This window comes from Chelon labrosus (assembly GCF_963514085.1).
Source record: "Chelon labrosus genome assembly, chromosome: 1".
NCBI classification, from domain to species: domain Eukaryota; kingdom Metazoa; phylum Chordata; class Actinopteri; order Mugiliformes; family Mugilidae; genus Chelon; species Chelon labrosus.
The window spans coordinates 17,460,273-17,484,296 of NC_140337.1; positions in this window are offsets into that span (position 1 = coordinate 17,460,273).

Here is a 24,024-nt window from a genome sequence, read left to right on the forward strand (position 1 = left end):
AGCTTTATTTTTTATTGTTTTATTGCTTTATTTTTATTTAAATGACACTGAAAGTAGGCTAACCTAACGTATGCTGTAACACACTATTTGTTACAGTGAATGCAAGGTCTTTGAGAATATGCAAGAGTCAGTGTTTTTACTTTTCTTTGCAGTGATTAAATACATTGGTGTATTTTATTTGTTTGCATTCAGTTTATTTTATTGTCTTTTGTTATTCCTGACCAGTGATCTGTATCAAATTCAACTATCCATCTCAAATAAACAGTTATTTCTTTTTGTCTGATGCCTCATTTCCCTCAATCATTAAGCCAGCTCTTCTGAACAGAGTGGCGCATGTAAACATCTATGAGTGACCATTAAATGTAGTGAACAGAATTTTATTTACCTAAGTCGTAGTCCTCATGCAGGCTGAATCAGATTGTCCTCCAGGACTGCTCTATATTTTGCTCCATTCATACTACCCTCTACCTTTACAAGCCTTCCAGGGCCTGCTCCTGAGAAGCCTCCCCACAGCATGATGCTGCAGGTCACCTTACATGAAACATTATACATTATAAACAGGGTGTGTATAATTGGAGAAGGTCAGATAGATATGATGGCGCTTGGTTATGAAGGGCCTTGAGGGTAAGTAGCAGGATCCTGTGTTCAGTGCAGGATTTTATTGGAAGCCAGTGGAGCTGCTGAAGAACTGTAAAGTCTCTGATGAGTATATAAGTGGCATTGTCCATGTGTATATTAAAATACGTCAATTGTATTATGTATTATGAACTTAAATGTGTGAGAAATGTGTCAAATTCATTTATGAAGTCATTATTTGGCTTAGGTGGACAATAGACGATGGATGATGCTGTATCAAGTGTATGAATGTCAACCCAAATGATGATAAGAATACGGAGGCTTGACTTCCCTCTGTTAGTGGCCTACTTTCTGAGTTTATTTGTATGTGAATTCAAATTCTTGATGAACCCGTTTTTTGCTGTTTCCGTTGACTGAAAACAGAAACAACTAAGAGGCAGTGTCTGAAACGCAGTGTTTGGAATAACGCCGTTTAAAAGAACGGCGTTAGGTAACGACGTTATTTTTTCAGTAACGGGGTAATCTAACTAATTACTTTTCCCGTCGTTACAACGCCGTTAACGTTACTGGAGGTTAAATGCGGTGCGTTACTATGCATTGATTGAATAAACGGTGTAATCCAAACGCATCCCTGGCTCACCGCTAGTGAGGAGGTGGGTTAATAACGAGGTAAGCGATTATGATTGGCTAAGGCAGAGTCATGTTTCATGGTAGCCAATCAGAGCCAGTGTTTTTACACACATGCCAGCACACGCGCCACACACACACAACAGCTAAACAGAGATTCGATGAAGCAGCAGAGATGGCGAGTCAGGAGCAATCCGATGAAAAGTTGGCATTTTCAAGGTGGAGATATAAGCACTACTTCAATAAATAAAAAAATTAATTGTGGTCAAAGGGAGGAACGTGCATGTAATGTGTACATTATGTCCAGGAGCGAAGACTTTCTCGACATCCGTTGTAAGCGACTCTAATTTAATGAAGCATCTCACGACGACACACGCATCTACAAAGCTAGTGGCCAAAAACACCGATACCTCCACCACAGATGATAGCTCGCCGTCTAAACCCTATCGAAATATAAATATTATATGTATAAATATAATATAAATATAAATATAAAATATAGCCTATATATAAATATCGAAAGTTATGTAAACACCTGTCTGTTCTACTCATTTCAACTGAATTGTGAAAACTGCTCAAAAAAATCCAAATTCTTTGACATATAGCAACTTTTTTTTTTAACAGTAACGCAAATAGTTACTTTCCCTGGTAACGAGTTACTTTTATTATAGAGTAATTCAGTTACTAACTCAGTTACTTTTTGGAACAAGTAGTGAGTAACTATAACTAATTACTTTTTTAAAGTAACGTTCCCAACACTGCTGAAACGTGGCCCAGTGAGAACACATGTGAACCTGCAGTCTCTTTCAAGCCATTTTCAATTTGGAGCTCTGCACTGCTAAAATCCTGATTTTATAACCATACCATCATCTGACACCATCTGATCATCATACACGTAAATCAGAGACAACGGCTGCGTTTGGGATTTTGGCTTTATTAACATCAGACCACTGTCTTTAGTCACAGCAAAAGTAAAAACAATCATTTCAAATTCAAAATTCAATCCCAGACTAAAATTATGTTGTTGTTTTTTCAAATACCTTGTATTGTTTATAACAATTGAATAGAACTACAAACCACAGCTTCCTCAATGAAAACACTGCTGAATCAACAGCTCTCTCAGTTATTTTAAACAAATGCTAAATATCATAAGGGAAGCAAAGATTTGGTGAAGGACTGTCATATTAGAATTAATTTATTCACCAGTATAGCCAATGAACAGTCTATACTAAGTCTTAGTTATACAATTAACCAAAATAGGTCAAGTCAAGAATAACATGAAAAGGAATAAATTAAATGCATGTTGTTTAACTAGCAATTGTGAAAACAATTATTGCAAATTCCAGAGTGTGTATTTCTACATAAACTGACTTTAAAAAGTTAATAAATAAATAATTGGCACTTTACACCAACAAATAAACATTTCTCAGCTAACTTTAACTTAGCCCTGACCTTTTGTATTGTGTCATTCAAAAACATTCTAAAAATGACGAGGATAATATTATTTCAAGGTAATTTTTATAAAAAGCAAATCAGCATAACATAATAGATCAAAAGACACAAAGGTGGAAACTATAACTGGTTCAACTTGACGTTCCTCTTGGAATTTTATGATGTTTTATACTTGTTTTATACTGTTTCTGCATCAGCGGTTTTCATTTTTGCTGTCTATGAAACGTTTGAATCTCCCCAATAAATGCATCAGGATGTCGCTCACTTCTTGTAGAGATGGATTTTGAGCACGCATTTCGACCAGTTCGAGATGGAGCTGATTTAATTCTTGATTTAATAGGATTGAGCCACTGAGCATTCTTTTCTTGTTTTCTGCCTGAAGGAGGAAAAATATATTTTTAATCACACATCATTAATTCTACATGATACAACAGCATGTCCATTATCAGAACTTAAAAGTTTAATTCCTGATTATGGACAATTAAATGAGATATGGAGGTATATAAATATGAATACATAATACATAAATGTCCACTACAGACTAAAGGCAGATATAATCGTTACCATAGATGTGTTGTGCATTGGAAATGTTGGATATGTATTGAAACCCAATATTCTATGTCCTAGAAGAGCTGCATTGATGCTCCTAGAATCTAGGAGATGCAGCCCCTAAGAGCTGCAAATACTGGGTTTATTTCTGTGCATATACACACTCCTGAGGACTTTCTTCCCTGCTTAGCAAGGGCCCCCTGATGAACAAATCTGACTTGAGTTCTATAATAATTATATCTGGCTTAGTGGAGCCAGTGGGACCCACAGGTAAAAAGACATGCCTATACTCACAGAATCTGTGGTTGCAATAAACATATTCCAAAAATGAAAATGCAGCCAGTGGACACTAATGCCAGCCAATGTTTGTGGTCCAGACTAGGCACATTGCAACAGATTACCACTTGTTAACATACTGCAATAAATTGTAAACAGAGATTTGACTATGTCTCTATTTATATGGTTACCCACTTCACTTTTACATTGATGTGCAGCCTGTGCACATCAATGTAAAGCAGCAGCCAAACAGTTTTCATTGTAACTGCTACAGCCAATCAGAATCGAGTATATAATGCTATGCATAAGTTGTATATAAAGCTATTCCTACACAGGCTTTCAGCGTTTCTCACAGACCACACTATCCAACATGTGAGCAGCATGGAGAAAGAATAACCCACCTTCTGTCTTCTTGCATCTTCTGCCGCACTCTGAAGGTTTTCTCTGAATATTTTCTGAAAATTTCCAGAAGGGTCATGTTATTAGGTACAGTATGTCAGCTGGTCTTGTACTGCATATAAATAACTCTCAGCGATCAATATTTCAACAGTTAATGAGCTCATAATGTCTTGCAGTAGGTTAAATTGAATAAATTTGCAACAAGGTTTAGAAAAAATAATTTACCAGCTGGTCCTTGGTGTTGAGTGAACCTGCCAGATCAAGCAGTTTTGAGAGAGTTTCAGTACGATGCTTGTTCTCTGCCTGATGGAGAAAATTCAACTTTTAGCACAGATTAAATTTACTCTGACTTTCCATTGTATATACTGCACTTTCAACCATTTGTTTTTGTCTTAGTGTGTGTGTGTGTTAATAATGATATTTCCATGTGAAAGGCATGTTTTTGTTGATTTTTTAAATCTCTTTTACTGTCGACACGCAATAGACTCTCTCCAACATGTGAGCAAATTGACTATGAAATAAAAAAATTAAACATGGATTACTGAGTTACCCACCTTCTCTCTCTTTAGTTCTTGTACTGTCTCCCCGAGGACTTCCCTCTGAAATTTCCCAGAAAAATAACACGAGTATGACAGCTGTTCTACCTCTATATATAAACAACTATTGTTGTTCCCATGGAGAATTGCAGCAATTTTAATTGCACATGGACAAATGAAAGTTTTACATCACAGATAGTTTAAGTAAAAATTCCTTTACAATTTTCTCCATGTTCCATATCTGTGAACTTGCGATGTGAACCAGACTGAGCAGAGACAAGATGAGGAGGAGGCTTTTGGAGGTCCTGGCTCTTGCCAGTCCTCTGCTGCTGGGTAAGACTGCTGCTGCCATCACAGCTGTTTATTTAAACAGAAACATTATTACAAGTGACAATGTAATGTGTAAAAGTGTTTAGTATAACTATCTCAGTGCTCAGTGTCAGTATGCTTACCTGCTGGATGAATGGTGGGAGAGCTGCTGTGTTGGTTGTGAAGGAAGAGACAGTGCGATGACACAAAACAAATGTTTTATATACTCATGTTAGTGTCGCCTTGCTCATGTTACTGATCACGTGTGTGAGCTGTGACACTTTCACTTTCATTTCACCCAAATAGTACCTCTACATAGGAACATGGCAACATAAAACACAATAGAAATATATATAAAAAAGTTTGGCTGCATGTATGTGAGCTCATGATGACTTGCAGTAAGATAAACTGAATAAATGTGTAATTCATTTACTAGTTGATCCTTGGTGTTTAGGGGAACCTGCCAAATCAAGTAGTTTTGACACAGTTGCAGGTGATTAATATTATGAATTGTAATATGAATAATAAAACTTTTAGCATTGTACCCACACTGCATGTTTTTGCAGAATGGTATTATGAGAACTGGTGTAACACACTGTGTGTGTGTGTGTGTGTGTGCGTGTGTGGTTATTAATGGTCCTGTTCAATTCCAGCTAAACCCTGTGGATGTCTTAGCAACATGATCTTCTACTGAGGTGGCTAAAGGCTGGGGGGGCTATGGTGAGGGTGGGGTAGAGAACTAATTAGCATGATAAAATATATATATCATCAGTAAACAGCATATATCACCCTCCTAAAGGTTGGATTATCAGCCAGTGACAGACTCTCACTTGAAGGTTTTTTGTAGTTCGATAAGGTGCAGTGTTGTCTGGAAATAAGGTTAAAAGCTACAAAGCAGCACCTGTGGTTTTGTGAAATCTTTTTTGTCAACTTTGTGAGGTGCATTCACCTAATTTGCAAGAGACTGACTTTCAAATGAAGCTCAAGGTCAGTGAGGAGGACTATCTTCATCCTCACTCACTTCTGTTATCAGCTGTCAGCTCTCAAAATTCTAAATTACTGCTTAAAATCGCTTCAGCCCTCCTGAGCACGGCCTTACTCTCTCCCCCTAAAAAACTATCATGATACAACAACTGGGTCTAATCACCAAATACTCTCACATTTCTTTTATTGTACACATCAACTATTAAACTCTTTTGGAAGAAAGGTCTCTCCTGATTGAATTGTCAATATTTTTTTTTTTTAAATAAATAAGTCTACTAACTCTGTTTTTACAGACAACATAAAAGAATATAAGAGTAAATGTAATGTTTGCTAAATGTGTTTCTCTTTTCCATCAGGAAGACCACAGAAGGTTATAGCGCATTTCTTGGAGAACTCCAAGACTTGTACAGAAAGGAAGATGGAGAGCTTTTCTGCAGAACTAGCAGACGATGAAGAGAAGCTGAAAGAATTGGAGAAAGTAATAAAATTCAAAGAGGAGCATCAAGTTGAAATGTAACAGTTCTAATTTCCATCTGATGTCTGCACTTTTTTACACAGGAGGGGCACATCCAGTGTTACTGCAAAAGCAGTCTGGTCAAAACACTTTTCCTGCAGTGGGAGAGAAAAAGATATGGGTCATTCTGTCACTTCTAACACTCTCAGTTTGATCAGTAATTGTCTGTGGCTGATGTGTGTGGTAATGCTGTGGTTATGGAATCTGAATATTAGCAGTGCAGAGCAGCAGCTTGGAAGAGAGTGCTGGTTAATGTTGGGTAATGTAGTTTTAATGGGCCGCGTTTCAGACACTGTTGCATACTTTGTTTTGCATACTTTAATTTGTTTGGACTTTGGACTTTATCTGTATTCAAATACAAATACAAATAAAGAGTGTGAGAGCACAAAGAGTTCGGAGAGAAACAGACGGATGTCAAGTCCAGACACCAGAATTCAAATACAATGCAAAGACTTCATGCAAAGGAGTATTCATAGCAAGCGTGATGTGTGACCATGCCTCAGTTTACATTCTAATTATCATTATTTCAGTTAATACACATACAAATGTAATGAGATTGATACTTAAGTTTCAGTTTCTCTCTTGTACGACTGCAGCGGTTTCATTAAAGAGGCGGCCTGACTGTATTTTTCTAAATGCTGCTGCTATCACAGGAGGGGGAGAAATGTTGTCTTATTTTTGTATTGTATTGTATTTCCTAAACATACATGCTACTTGAACAAAGAATTTGTTTGGAGTTTAGAGTGTTGTGGAGTGATAATTTTGTACACTTTATTTATTTAAGAACAAAATCCAGAAATGTGCAATGAAAGGAGAGATTTAGTTTTACAATTGTACTGTAGTTTCTGAACACTCTGCCTGAAAAACAAATTTGTTTTCATTCTTTCTCGAGTGAAAATTTTGTGTTGTTTCTGAACTGTTCTCTACTGGATTTTAAGTGATTAATAATCCAAAAGGCAAATCACAAAAACACTTAAAGTTAATGAAAATTCATTCAGATTAGATTCATTCAGGTTGATGATGCATCCACCTTAATTATTAAAAAGTATCAGTATCGGCGATGTCCCCCAAAACACGTGAATGTGGATTTTGACATATGCGAAGTGGTTCTGGCCCGGGCGATTTCATTATGGTGCATGTTTCAACTGACTTACTTTCCACACACTCAGATAGTACTAATTTTATTTTGTAAAAAGCTGATTCACCTTGACAATAAAGACTTGTTTTTGTCAAACTAGGCAAATTATATTGATTATTATTCATTCACAAAAGCAATAGAAGAGGAAAACTCCAAATATGACAAGTGATTCTTATAGGCACTGTAGATACAAGAATATGTAAAGGCTCTACCTAAACATACATTTGCAGGCTGATACAAATCTGAGAGAACCAGAACAAACATTTCAATGTATTCTAGGGGGCTTTGTCATGTGAATATGTGTGTAATTTTGGTGCAATAGCTGAGATGACTGATGATGGTATCTTTAATGAGCTGATCATTTGATTTGATTAGAGATTAAGACAACAGCACACTGCAAGAAATACTGCTGATACAGAAAGCATACATATAATATACAGAGGATATAAAAGTTTTGTACTTACTATTTACTTTGTTTGTACAATTTGTGCAATGCCTCTGAAAACCAAAGAGACGCATGTTAAAGGAAAAATCTAATTTTCACAAGGTACAAGGTAACAGGTAAATCCGGACTCAACAGGGAATAGCACTAGCGTATTGTAACAAAATATTGGTGAAATTAACAAGTTTCGCGGCAGATAATGCGTTATTTAGGGGTTGCGTTTCGGTGCCCCAGTCACTCCCACTATATGGATATACGCAGATCTAAATATCTCCCGAAGGAATGCGACTTACACAAAAGTTATATGGGTGAGTAAACGATCGTATTTTATGCCAGAAATAAGGTCCAAGTTATAAAAAACAGTAGTTCCCCTTTTAATGCAGGTTTTCATACTTATTACAAATATTTTTGTCAACTGCCTACACACATAACAGGCTCTGAGCCAACTTGTGAGCAAACCGAATATGAAATAAACTAATGATACGTCGATTACTGACTGACCCACCTTAATTTTCTTTAGTATATCTGATGCTTGCTGAATTTTGTCCTTGAGAATTTTCTGAAATTTTCCATAAAGATCATGTGAGTATGGCAGCTGTTCTATCATTGCACTAACAACTGTGAATGAAGAAGACTCCAGCAGTGAATGAGATTGTGATGACTTGCAGTGAATGCAATTATATGTGCACAAATAAATGTGCACAAGATTTGCATCCTAAAACATATTGAAATGTCTTCATCTTATTGTTCACTGTTGTTCAGTGATCTTACATCCACATTGTGTCTTTAAAGTTACCATCATCAAGATCCAGGACAGAAGCAGCCATGACAGACACAAGAAATTATGTTCAACCCATTAAACACCTATTAGGACAGTTCAATTGAAGGATGTGTTGTTAGGCCTTTATAATAGACTACATTAAGACAGCACAATAAACAGTCAGGTCCACACTCAGGACACAGTTAAAAAGTAAATAAAGTGCAGACTCACTGGAAGAAAAATGCAGGAATTACAGCCATTTTTTATAAACAGTTAACTATTTTCACCGACTGAAAATAGACAAATAACTTTAAATGAAATGTTCAGTTTCAGTGCTTGGTTCACTGTCAGTTGCAGGCAATGACTGGAACCAATAGACATCATCAAAAAATGGGTTTCCTCCTTTGTGGACCTCTGCCAGGCCTTTACAGCAGCTGTCTCCAGTTGTTACTCGTTTCTGAGTCTTTCTACCTTTAGTTTTGCCCTCAGCATGCTTAATAAAGACTGTAGATATAACTGATGAAAATACCTGAGGATTCATAGTTTAATAACATGAAGTGATAATTACTGTTACAAATGTATAGTAGTTAAGAGTGTGTTCCGCTTAATGTATCTTACTAACCACAGAATATTCCAGGCCGTGCAGGAACAAAATGTCAATAACAGATAAAGGTAGAGGATGCAGCAGGTCGAGATGACCCAACGCTAGATTAACTGCACGTCCATATCAGGGACGACCTAATTTGCAAGAGACTAACTTTCAAATGAAGCTCAAGGTCAGTCAGGAGGACTCTCTTCATCCTCACTCCTGTTATTGTCAGCTCTCAAAATTCAAAATGACTTCTCAAAATTTCTGCAGCCCTCCTGAGCATGGCCTTACTCTTTCCCCCTAAAAAACTGTATGATGATACCACAAGTGGGTCTAATCACCAAATACTCTCACATTTCTCTTATTATACACATTATTAAAGCTAAATATGGATAATACTGTATGTCATGACAGTACAATTAATATCTAACAACCTAATTTCTTCAGATAAAGATCATGAACATAAAGCTCAGGCTGCTATTCTACCCAGTGACAGGGTAAAAGTGAAAGTGAAGAGACAGCTCATGCATGTGATTTCTAACACGAGTGACGTGACGACAGGAGTGTATAAAACATTTGTCGTGTGTCATCTCTTCATTCTCCACCTGCACAGCAGCAGCTGTCCTTCCATTCACCCAGCAGGTACCAATTTTAAACAACTACATCACCACTTTAACGTTTATAAATAATTATAAAGTATCTGCTGAATTCTTCATTAACCATATTGGTTTTTAATGTGTCAAGCTTACAGTTTGTGGTAGGAAGTGTTTTATTTACAGCTGTGATGGCAGCAGCAGTCTTACCCAGCAGCAGAGGATTGACTAGAGTCAGGACCTCCAAAGGCCTCCTCGTCATTTTCTCTCTGCTGAGTCTGGTTTACGTCGCAAGTGCACACTCAAACGACGATGAACTGGTACGTTATTAGTTGTTTAATCTTCATTTTTCGTTACAAAACAATTACACATCTATCCATGTACAGTTACCACTACTATAACTCATCATGGGCTCATTCACTTGGCATTTCCTTAATTTACAGTTTAGTTACAATGCTACAGTTACACTTACATGATATATCTGGGAAATTTTAGAAAATGCTAAAGGAACGCTATCGGAAAGCAGCAGAGGAGCTAAAGAGAAAGAAGGTATGTCTGGCCAGTAATCCATGTAATCTTCTTTCATTTCATATTCATTTTGTTTGCATGTTGGCTGAGAGTCTCCGTGTGTGTGTAGATTCTTTGTCAGAGTATTCATTTAAAAATTGCATATCAGCTGCAATTCATCCTGCACTAAATACAAAATAATGTTAAAGTAAATGTATTGTTTGCTAAAAAATGTTTCTCTTTTCCATCAGGAAGACTACAAGCACAGAGTTGTAGGTGCTTCAAAAGTATTGGATGAATTGATGGAGCAGTTTGACCCTGTTGCAAAACTAGCGAAGGATGTCTCTGTGGAGTTTCCACCACTGTTAGAAATGCAGAAGGTTATAGAGCGTTTAATGGAGAACACCAAGACTTACATAGAAAGCATGATGGAGAGCTTTTCTGCAGAACTAGCAGTCGATGAAGAGAAGCTGAAAGTCTTGGAGAAAGTAATAAAATTCAAAGAGGAACATCAAGCTGAGCTGTAACAGTTATAATTTCCATCTGATGTCTGCTGTGGAATTTGAAATGATTGTTTTTCTTTTTATTACAGTGGTTTAAGACACTGGTGGATTTATTATTTGTTTTGTTCTTTTTTTTCTTTTTCTTTTTTTTCTTTTTCCATGAAGTAACTGTAAGTTACACTTTTTTACACAGGAGGGGCACATCCAATGCAAAAATAGTATATTCAAAACACTGTTCCTGCATTGGGAGAGAAAAAGATATGGGTCATTCTGTCACTTCTAAGTTTCTCTGTTTGATCAGTAATTGTCTGTGGCTGATGTGTGTGGTAATGTTGTGGTTAAGGAACCTGAATATTAGCAGAGCAGAGCAGCAGCTTCAAAAGAGACTGTTGGTTAATGCTGGGTAATGTAGTTTTAATGGGCTGTGTTTCAGATACTGTTTCATACTTGTTCTGTTGTCTCATAAAATAAATAAAAGAATATGTGAATGTTTATGTGTTTATTTGGATTTTGACTGCATTCAAACACAAACAGGGTGTGAGAGTACAAACACATATAAATCATGTCATGCCTTTATTTTAACTAACTACAACCTATATAATACTGAGAACCAAAGTGATTTTAGAGAAAAAAAGATAAATATAAAAAAGAATTTACGCAAGTAAGCAATGACCCAACTGCATACGGTTGCAATATTTTCTTTGAAATGATAAAGATCTGAAGAATGATTGGTTATTATATTCACCGTGTAGATAATTCATCATGTACATAAAGCTCAGTCTGCAGTTCTTTCATTTACAAAAATGACTGCATCTCTTATATTGTGCACCTCTTTATTTATTGTATGGCCTAAAAATACATCTTTGAATTACAATAAACTTTGTCACTGGTTAATGGGAGAAACATACTTTCTGTCATAGAGGCTTCATTCCTGGATCTGAATGACTGTAACTGGAAAGACAGGTAGGGGACAGGTGTTGCCATGTTCCTGTAAAAATGAAAATGAAAAGAAAGCTCAGAGCTCAGTGAATAAAACATGGATCATTTCAGCAGCTGTCCTTGTATTCATCCTGCAGGTAATGATCACTGACACTAACAAAACTGGAATATTTCTTTACCACTTTAACAATTCTAAAAAAAAAAAAAAAAAAAAAAAGAACTTCCTCTGATTGCTTCATTATCTACAAAAAAATGTAAACTTGATAAAAATTAAAATGAAAAGACAGCTCAGGCCGTATATAAACATTTGTCATATGTCTTATCAAATTTGTATTTTTTTTTTTATCACCACCTTAACACAAATTTAAAAATCTGAGTTGTATGTTCTTTCTTGCTTAATCCTTTCAGATGTAAAACTTTTTTTTTTTTGTGCATGTACAAAAGCAGTCATGGGCTTGTTCACTTTCCTTCAGTTACAGATGTTTAGATGCTGTGCTGGGGCAGTTATCACACTCACATGATATTTTTTTGGGGAAATTTTAAGATTTACTAAAAACATCAGAAAATATTTAATCGAGCCCTGCGATGGACTGGCGACCTGTCCAGGGTGTACCCCCGCCTCTCGCCCGATGACAGCTGGGATAGGCTCCAGCAGACCCCCGCGACCCTTAACAGGACTAAGCAGGTATAGAAGATGAATGAATGAATGAATATTTAATCGAACAGGTGCAGAATTAAAATGCTGTATCAAGTGCATGACTCACCTGTTGACTTCCCTCTGTCAGTCGCCAGCTTTCTGTGCCGACAGAGTTTATTTGCATATGAATCTGAATGAATCCAAATTCTTGATGAACCTGTTTCTGTTTACATATTTGCTGTTTCCGTAGAAACAAGTAGATAGATAAATATTCTGACTGTAGACTGAACATACGTTATTTGTTATTACATAAATATTGTGATTGCACATGGTTTGCTTATTGTACATTCTTAGAGAGAAAAATACCACAACTGCACATTATTATTGCACCTTATTATTGCAGAGTCAGAAAATCAGGGAACTGGCTGCCTCCCTGTCTTTCAGTCCCTTTCCCTGTTGTTAAAAGCAAAAACAATAATTTCAAATTCAAAATTTTAACATAACATAACTTAACATAAAGTGTTATTGATTTCAAAGACCCTTGTATTGATTGGAACATGTTCAACAAAGTTCATTTTGCCCCGTGTCATTCAGAAACAGGCTAAAAATGGAGGTCGACATAGTGCAGCCGTGAAAGCTAACACAGCTTCTCTAAGGCCTGTATCAAGTTCCTCTTTTCTTCCACTTTTTGTTCATGTTTCTCTATTCTTGCAGCGATACTCTCCGTCTCCTGGTCTCGGTAAGTCTTGCATTTCTTATAAAAATTTCTGGTGACATTCAACAGTCCTAGCAGTGGCGGGAACTCATCAGACAATCCCTTCAATAGGTCCTCGAGCAAAGCAAGTTGCTTTCTCTCTTCATCATATTCTTTTGAATCAGCCGCGAGTATCTTCTCTAGTGCAGCCTGAAGGAGGAAAAACAAAGCTTTTAACACGCAGTAAATGTACTGTTACATCATGCTGTATATGTATAGTGCAGTTACAGTGTATTCATCACAAAAGATAACCTTGTGTTAAATGCAAGTCATGCTTTTGCAGATATTGAAATACTGAAATAAACGAGTGATACGTGGATTACTGACTGACCCACCTTCATTTTCTTTAGTATTTCTGTTGCTTGCTGAATTTGTTTCTTGAGGATTTTCTGAAATTTTCCAGAAAGATCACGAGTGTGACAGCTGTTCTATCACTGCACTAACAGCATTAAATGAAGAAGACTCAGTGAATGAATGAATTATTGAATGAATGAATTATTTGTGCACAAATCTTAAAACAGGATTAAGCGAGACACAATGTACCAGTTCCTCCTTTTTAGTTGTTTGTGAACTTCCATTGTAAACCAGACTGAGCAGAAAGAAGATGAGGAAGAGGGTTTTGGAGGTCCTGACTCTAGCCGGTCCACTGCTGCCTGGCGAGACTGCTGCTGCCATCACAGCTGTAACTACAACACTGACCTTCACAGAAAATTAGAAAGCATTATTTATTTATTTATAACAGTTGTCACTACTGAAATGTCTTCAGCATAGCTATCTTGTTGTTCAGTGTTAGTGATCTTACCTGCTGGCTGAAAGGAAGGACAGCTGCTGTGCAGGCGGTGGGTGAAAAAAGGAAAAGTTGACAAATGACAAATGTTTTATATGCTCCTGTGGTCACTCGTACCAAAGGAGTGTGGTCTCGCACATGTGTAGATCACATGTGCAAGCTGTCCTTTCGCTTCAGTTTTCAATTAAACAGATCTGCTTTTTCAGAACATGTATAGAAACTGGTCAGTCATAACATTATGACCACTGACAGCCCACACGGAAAGAACCTATATATACATATAGGTTTTAATATAGGTTTTGAATATATGTGACATACATAAAAATGGCCGTTTTCATATATACGCATATATGCTATATATATGCAGCATATATAATCCGTGTGGGTATATGAGGATATATGAAACCTATATGCAGTTTATCTGTGCATATATGCTGCATATATATAGCATATATGCGTATATATGAAAATGGCCAATTTTCTGTATGTCACATATATTCAAAACCTATATTAAAACCTATATGTTTATATAGGTTCTTTCCGTGTGGGAGGAGAAGTAAATAACGTTGACCATCTTGTGACAATTCAGTGTTCTGCCGGGAAACTTTTGGACCTGCCATTCATTTGTGTAGATGTTACTTAGACATGTAGTACCCACCTAGACCAGACCAGGCACCCCCACCTCATAGCAATGACACTCCTTGTTAGCAGCAGCCATCCCCAGCAGGATGCAGCCTGACACAAGCACACACACAAAAACGGTTTAGGAACAACTAAAAAAACATGAAGAACAGCACAAGGTGTTGACCTGGCCTCCAAATTCACTAGATCCCAAACTGATCAAATATCTATGGGATGATCCACAGAGGCCCCTCCCATCAACCCATAGGACCCAAAGGCCCAAAGGATAAATAGGAAAAAACTAAATACAAATAATTGGAGAAGAAGATACCTCATGATGGAGGGCCTGTGGGATTGTCCTCTACTCCTAGAGTATTGGAAAGTAACTAAATGCATCATCAAGTAGGTTTTAAAAACGCCTTTCCCATTCTGGTTTAAAACTTTGTACTTGGTTAGAATACCAGACCCTGTTATGGGCTTTGGACATAAATATGTGATTAATAATCTGTTAAGAGCTAGACAGTTCTCACATGGAAATAGATAAAGTTTGAAACACCCATAGTTAAGACAGAACTGCAAAGAAATAAAGAAGGATCTAATGTTGTTTCTGACATTATAATTTATTTGCTTGGCATACATGGAAAATTGAACAGATGAATGGTTAATAAATACAAGCAAGTCTGTCCAGTTTCAACCAATAATGGTAACAGCTTTTCAGCAACAGGCACAGTTGCTGCTTTTCCACAACGTACATTTCAACAGAAAACAGTTCAGTAATTTGATTTCTTTATTTACAGACAGATTTTCCTGAAATTACTGAAAAAGAAAGGAGCTTTACAGATACAACAGATATAAAACCAGAGGCAGAGACAAACACGTTACAGTTCAGCTTGATGCTCCTCTAGAGACTTTATCCTCTCCTTCAGTCCTCTCAGTTTCTCTTCATTGTCTTTGATTAATGCAGCTTCTTCCTCGTGCATTTTAGCGAAGAAAGTCTTCAATGCCTCAATGATGCCCTTGGTGTCTTCGGTGAACTCCAGCAGTGGTGTAAAATCAGGCATAAGACGGATGAATGTTTTTTTCAGAGTGTCCTTCATGCTTTTCAAGTCATCCATGATCTCTGACACGAAGGCTTTTTCTAGCATGTAGATGGCCTGGAGGAGAAACATGAATACATACTGAATATTCTATAAATATTTTCACATGGTGTGAAATTAGGTTATTTATGTCATAAATATCTACCTTTACACGTCGAATCATCACAAGTCAAACCAACTGACTCACCTTCGTTCTTGCTACTTTTTCTTCTAGTGTCTGAAGATTGCCTTTGATTTCGCTCTTGAAAAATAAGGGAAAACAATCATCAGTCATTTTCATTTGGATCATGTTGTTATGACAAAGAGCCTAATCCGTGAATCTTACTGCGATGACTTCACATTTGTTTAATGCAAAATCCTGAATGAAAAGAGTTGGTGTGTGCAATAGTAATGATTTTAAATGTAGATCTAGAAACAACAGTGTACCAGTGTGTCCATGTCTATCAGTGAATGTGCCACGTGAACCAGACTGAGCAGAGAGATGATGAGGAGGAGGCCTTTGGGGGTCCTGACTCTAGCCAGTCCTCTGCTGCTGGGTAAGACTGCTGCTGCCATCACAGCTGTAAATAAAACACTGACAGAAAATTAAAAACCAAACAGAAACTTTCTTAAAGAACAGTTGAAGTGGTAATGTAGTTCAGTTCTTTGTTGTTCAATGATCTTACCTGCTGGGTGAAGGACAGCTGCCGAGCAGGTGGCAAATGAAAATGTGAAAACATGACACATGACTAATGTTTTATACACTCCTATTGTTAGGTAGCTCATGTTACAGATCACGTGTGTGAGCTTTCACTTTCACTTTTATTTTCATGTAAATAGTTCCTCTTTACAGGTTATGTAACATGACAACAGGAAACACTCTCCAGGCACCACTGCTAAGATCAACTAGAGTAGTATGGAGAGAATTTTGTTCCTTTATTATTCAATGAAATAGAATAGATTTGAAACCAAAAAAAGAGATTTGAGAGCAAAAAAAGAGTAAGTGGCAATCAAAAATATTTTTTTTTTGAGATCGAAACAGAACAAGTTGCAATTAAAAATAAAAATAAAAATATGAGAACATATTTCTTCAACTTCAATCAAAACTAATGTTTGTAAGTAAAAGCATACCACCATTTTGCTTATAAATCAGTCCTCTCTGCTTTCAAGTTAAAAACCTTTGCTTGCAAGTCAGCAGAGGAATGATTTGCTTGCGAGTTATAAAGTTTTGTTTGCAAATCAGTCCTCTTTGATTGCAAGTTCTAAAGTTTTGCTTGCGTAGGGCTGTGATTTAAACATTAAGTGTTGCACGGTACTCGCGGTGCCAAAACGTCACGGTTCCTACACAACAGTACTACCGTGGATTACTAAACTATACCGCTGAACGCGGTGCCAGTTTCCACTGTATAGCGGGCTGCCGCTACTCCTCCCGGCTCCCGTTCTCACTACAGCTGTTCTAATGTCAACAAACACACGTGGCGAATAATTTAACAATTTTACGCACATATTTCTAACCAGCCAGCATTACGGTCTATACAGGAGCAGCTGCGTCAGACGGTCCGACTTAAATGACACTGAATGATGCTTTTGACCTCAGAGATCTAGAATGTGTGGGCTATAGAAACGCAAATTTGTTCCCAGTGGATCTCCATCCATAATATAACAGACACATAAATCTGAGTTTGGTAATTATTCGCCACGTTTGTTTGTTGACATTAGAACAGCTGTAGTGAGAACGGGAGCCGGAAGAATGTTTTAGATCAGAGCGACCTTTTAAAATCTTCTGACATTATCAAAAGTACATTGGTTTTACAGTGATACAGTTTATTTTGGTTACATGATTCTGTAGTTTTAATGTAGTATTTTGTCTTTGCGTTTTTGTCTCTAAGCCCAAAGAAACAAATTTCCGCAGTTGACACAGTGAAGTCCAGCAGCAGCTACAGCAAGCTGTGTCACAAGCAAAGCCATCTGGCAATACAGGTAAAAAAAAATAAAAAAAATAAAAATAATGTGTTTTTGCAGTTAATAAGTTCATCAAATTCATCATATTCTGACCTCTTCAACTTTGACTTTTATTTTAACATGAATTTAGACCGTTCAGAAACAGGACACAAATAAGTCGGCGAGAATAACAGGGATTCAGACTTTCTACCCTGTAAGAATCAGAATCAGAATCAGAATACTTTATTAATCCTTCAAGGAAATTGTTTTGTTGCTGCTCCCCTAAAGTGACAGTTGCAAGTTGAAAGAGCAAATACAATAGAATAAAAGTAATACAAAAATATATAAAAAATAAAGTAGGATGCATTTTAAAGTAAAAGAAACAAGTATTCACAATATACAGAGGTAAAGAAGTTGCAAATAAATGAACAGCGTCTGAAGTGTTGACAGTGTTAAGAGTGACCAACACTCAGTGGAAGGAGTTATAAAGTTTGATGGCCACAGGCAGGAATGACCTCCTGTGGTGTTCTGTGGTACATTTTTTTTTTACCCTGGAAAGCACCTTGTGCACCATTGGGTGTTGGAAGGTGCTATACAAATAAATATTGATTGATTGATTGATTGATTGATTTGGGTAGAATGAGTGTGTTACTGAAGGTACTCCTTAGATTGGCCAGTGTGTTGTGGAGTGGGTGAGATGAGTTGTCCAGGATGGTCTCCACTCTTGCCAGCATCCTCCTCTCCGACACTGTGTTCAAAGAGTCCAGCTCCACCCCTACAACATCACTTGCCTTGCGGATCATTTTGATGAGTCTGTTTGCATCTGCCACTCTCAACCTGCTGCCCCAGCATGCAACGGCGTACAGGAGCGCACTGGCCACCGCAGACTCATAGAACATCCTCAACATTGCCGACAGATGTTGAAGGACCTCAGTCTCCTCAAAAAGTAGAGTCGACTCTGGCCCTTCTTGTAGAGTGCCTCAGTGTTCTTTGACCGGTCCAGTTTATTGTCAATGTGCACTCCCAGATACAAAAAAGAGGAGAGAGAAAGAGGGTGAAATTGAGAGGGAGAAAAAATTAAAGCAATAAGAAAAGCTGGTGTCTTTGTGTGCGTGTGTAATAGGATGGAATAATATCACCATTTTAAATGAGGTCCCACTGAAGGTCCATGAGTCTTCTCAGAAGAGTTGATACATGTGGGTTGACTGTTGTCCTCTTTTTGCTGGTGGCTTTGCCAATGTTTTTTACAAGACTTTTCCATGTCCAGCCTTAGTGCCTCGCTCAGGATTTATACAAGTGAAGTGCCTGACGAATAATAGTGTCTCTTCAGACATTGTAAAAATCAAGTTGTGTAACTCACTATCATCTGTGAAAATTTAGATAGTTACTGAATCATTCTGTCACGCCATGCACATATACACATGCAGAGAAATCCAAAGCTATGATGAAACAATCTGGGTTTACTGTGTTCTAGTTTTATGACCGTTTTTCTCTGAGTTCATGTCTGTTTATCAATATAAGTTATCAGCACTAATTAGAACACTTAAACATATTTTCTGTGATTCTTCCATGAGTTTCTTTCTGGAATATTCATGTAAAGTGTAACTGCTACATGGGAATGAGAGTTAAAGAGGCACATCACTGTCGGGTAGATACCAACCTGCCCCGCATGTAATCCAAACACACACAACTGCACAAACTCTCTGTTTGAGAATATGTAAAACATTTACTTAAATGTTTTACATATCACTTTCTGTGTGAAACAGAAAGTGACACCAACAATATGTAAAACATTTAGGTAAATGTTACATATCACTTTCTGTGTGAAACAGAAAGTGACACCAACAATATGTAAAACATTTAGGTAAATGTTTTACATATTCACCTCACCTCACCTCCTGTAAATGCAGGACTGTTTCCTCACCATTATTTCTTTCATTCATTAACTGCACTGTTAAGAATTTTCCTGTAAAATAACAGTAAAGAACTGGCAGCAGGGTTGCCATTATGTTACTGTAAAATTAACATGTTTTTACTGTCACTAGAATTTACAGTTTTGTACTGTTATTGAAAAATACACCGTATACTGTTTGTTAAGACTAGTTTCGCAATATTTTACAGTCAGCTGGTTTGTTTAAAAATACATTATCAGTCTTCACAAAATTTACAAACTATGTGCTTTGTGAAAGAACAGATCAGCATGTAATTGCACTGTGGAAAAAAGAAAAAACACAGCTTCTTAATTCACTTTGACTTTTATTTTTTTATTTTTTAGTTTTTTTTTTAGACTTTTTATTTATTTTGCTTTTTTAAACAAGAACAGAATCCTCTGCAAAGGTGGTAAAACAATGCAAGTATCCAAAATGGCAACTTGGAGAGGTGAGGAAATGAAAAATAAAAATAAATGAATAAATAATTAAATTAATAATAATAATAATTTTACAATTAATAAATGGAAGTGGAGCACACCACTCTCATGCAGCTTTTATCACTGTTCATTGAGTTTACTGAGCAACTGACCCAACTTCTTTCTTGTACACCGTCCATTTATGCCACCGTTGGTCCAGGGTCCCTGCTTTCGTTCTTAGATAGTACGTCAGTCTTTCCATTGAGTAAATCTCCTCAACAACTTCCAGCCATTGTGCTGGACTTGGGGGGGTCAATTTTCAGCGAATTTTGTTGTGGCCTTTTTGCATGCCAAGATCAGTATTTTGAAAAGATAAAGGTCCTTCTTTTGAATAGTATCGTCTGGAGTCAAACACAGGTACATGATTCTGGGATCCCTGGGTATCCTGTAGGAAAAAATTTATTCTAAGGTCCGAGCCACTGTATCCCAGAATCCCTGCAATTTTACACATGCCCATAAAATATGTGAGTGATTGACATTAATCTGTCCACATTGTCTCCAGCAATGCTGTTGTTCCCCTTATTGTTTATTTTTGATGTGTGGTGTAATGAAGAAGCAAATTAAATTCTTCCACCCAAACGCCCTCCATCTTTTAGAGCTGGTGGAGGATTGTTGAGTTCTACACATTGAGTGCCAGTCACTCTCTGACAGTATAATATTCAATTATTGCTCCCATTTCAACTTCACATGTAATTCATTTCATTTCATTTCATTTTTGTAGACCTCTATACAGTTTAGAAACAATCTTTACAGGAGTATGTTTATATGCATTAATGAACACTTCAATCACTTTGTTTCCTTCTTTAGAAACTCCTTTTTTTATTTCTGTCTCATAGAAGTGTCTTAGCTGTAAGTATCTAAACAGATCATTGTTGTCTAAATCAAATTCTCTTTTGAGTTTTTCAAAAGTTTTGAAAGTTTTCCCCTCCAAGAGTGTGCACATCGCTGTTATCCCCTTTTCTCTCCACCTTATAAATGTGATGTCAGTTTCTCCGGGACTAAATTGAGATGTTTGAGAAGTCCAAGTTAGAAGTTTACTATCTCCTTCTAGTTTATATTTTTTAACCATCTCGTACCAATTTTTAAATGCATCCTTCAAGGTTAAATTATCTCCCTTTTGATCTGCGTGTTCTTTCCCACCTAGCCTAGTTTGAATTGGAAAATTAACCAAATTAAGTTCAATGAGCTTCCACCTAGCTTGGTACTCTGAAGAACACCAGTAGACAAGGTATCTCATCTGTGCAGCATAATAGCATTCCATTAAGTTTGGTACTGAATGGCCTCCATGGTCTTTGCCAACTTGGAGCATTTTAAGTCTTACCCTTAGTCTTGCTCCAGCCCAAATGAGCCTTGATAGCTGTTTATCCCACTTTGAAAACTGTGAATTTGGGATTCTGACTGGTAAAGATAAAAAAAGGTACAGCAACCTTGGCAGCACGTTCATTTTCACCGCCTCTATCCTTGAACTAAAGTCTAACCCCAGTGTGGACCATTTTTTGATATCTTCCTGTATCTTGTCATTTAATAATTTGTAGTTTATTTCGTATATTTCATCAAGTTTCTGATTAATTATCACTCCCAATATTTCATTGATTTTGCTTCCCACTTCATTTTATATCTCATCCTAATGTCTTTACTTGGTTTGTAATTAAAAGAGAGTATTTGTGTCTTAGCTACATTCAATTTATAACCTGACTTTTGGCCATATTCGTCTAGAGTCGCCATGAGCTTGGGGAGTGTTAAATGAGAGTTTTGGATATAGATAATAATGTCGTTCACAAAGAGTCGTATTACATGATTTTTGTTTGCTATGCTGATTCCTCTCAACTCTTCATTTTGTCTTATACTCTGTGCTAGGGGCTCTATGAATATCGCAAAAACTGCACGTCAAATAGCCGTTGATTTTTATTCTCGCTGTTGGGTCTCTATAAAGAGTCTGTATGCACCGGACAAATTGACTTTTGAAGCCCAGTCTCTCTAGTACTCGATACAAAAAGGGCCAACAGACCCTGTCAAAGGCCTTTTCCGCGTCTAAACTGGCCAAAACTGCGCTTAGATGTGTTTTATTAATCTGTTCTATAATGTGTAAAGTTCGTCTGATGTTGTCTTGGGTCTCGGGTCCTTTTATAAATCCTGTCTGATCCTCATCAATTAAGTCAGGCAGGAACTGCTCAATTCTTTTAGACATGATCGATGTGAATAACTTGAAGTCTACATTCAATATAGAAATTGGACGATATTCACAGTTTTCTTTATTTTTCCCTTCTTTTGGGATGACTGATATCACTGCCTCCTTCCATGATGGTGGTGCCACAGCTTTAATAAGAGTCCAATTAAATTATTCCAACATAACAGGAACGAGATCTTCTCTAAAGATCTTTTACCATTCATTTAGGAAGCCATCGCTTCCAGGGCATTTATTTGCTTTTAGTTTACTGATAACCATGTCCAGTTCTTTTTTTGTAATGGGGGCAGTTAATTTATCATTATGAAATTTTCCTATAGAGGGGAGGTCTAACGAAGAGAAATACTGTGTTATGTTTTCTTCATCTACAGTCTTGGGCTGTGAGTAGAGAGCTTCATAGTAACTTTGAAAAACATTATGGATTTCTTCTGGCTTGTAAGTTATTCTATTAGTTATAGGATCTCTTAATTTTATGTATTGTTGTCACACCGCGGTGAATTGTTTTCATTATTGTCTCGTGATTTCCTGTTTTATTTTGAAAGAACTAACTCTCCTCTCGTTTCAGGTCACTTGCCCTTCCTCTTGTGTCACCGGTCTGATTGTCTTCCCCGATTCCTGATTGTTTCCACCTGTTCCTCATTACCCTCCTGTGTATATATGGTCTGCATTTTCCCCTGTCTTGTGCCAGTGTATTATGTTACGTTTCGTCTTGTCACGTCACGTCGTGCATACCAGCCTACGATTTCCAAGCCATAGTTAAGTTTTGATCCTTTGAACTCTTTGTCAAGTTTTTGCTTCCTCTGGAGTGATTTGTTAGTTATTTTGTTTACCACCTTTTGAGAGTTTTATTTTGGAATTATTAAAGATTTTTTTTTAAAACTGCCTCTGTGAATGAGTCCTCCCTTTTGTCCAGGCGTGTCAATTGTATTTTTTCATTTGTTGAGTCCTAAGGCGTTTTGCTAAAATATTTGTTGTTTTTGGGCCTGATTCAAAAAAGCGCTGTTTAATGAATCTGTTTTTTTATTCCTCAGTTCGTCATTCTGAATATTATTTATTTGATCTTTTAATTCTTTAATCAGATTTTTCAATCCTTTGTCCTCATCTTTGGATTGTTCCTTCTCTAATTTTCTCAGTTTTCTGTAATTCATCATATTCTGACCTCTTCAACTTTTTTAAATATGCTGTTCTTCTTCTATGAGTTTCTTTCTGGAATATTCGTGTAAAGTGTAACTTGTACATGGAAATGAGAGTTAAAATAAAGAGACACATCACAGTCGGGTAGATACCAACCTGCCCCGCATGTAATCCAAACACACACAACTGCAATAACTTTCTGTTTGAGAATATGTAAAACATTTACTTAAATGTTTTACATATTCTTGGTGTCACTTTCTGTGTGAAACAGAAAGTGACACCAACAATATGTAAAACATTTAGGTAAATGTTTTACATATTCACCTCACCTCACCTCCTTAATGGTGAGGAAACAGTCCTGTTTCCTCACCATTATTTCTTTCATTCATTAACTGTATTTTCCTGTAAAATAACAGTAAAGGACTGGCAGCAGGGTTGTCATTATGTTACTGTAAAATTAACATGTTTTTATTGTCACTAGAATTTACGGTTTTGTACTGTTATTGAAAAATACAGCGTTTAATGTTTGTTAAGATTGCTTTCACAATATTTTGCAGTCAGCTGGTTTGTTTAAAAATACATTATCAGTCTTCACAAAATCTACAAATTATGTGTTTTTTGAAAGAACAGATCAGCATGTAATTGCACTGTGGAAAAAAAGAAAAACACAGCTTCTTAATGCACTTTGACTTTTATTCATTTTTTATTTATTTTGCTTTTTTAAACAAGAACAGAATCCTCTGCAAAGGTGATAAAACAACGCAAGTATCCAAAATGGCAACTTGGAGA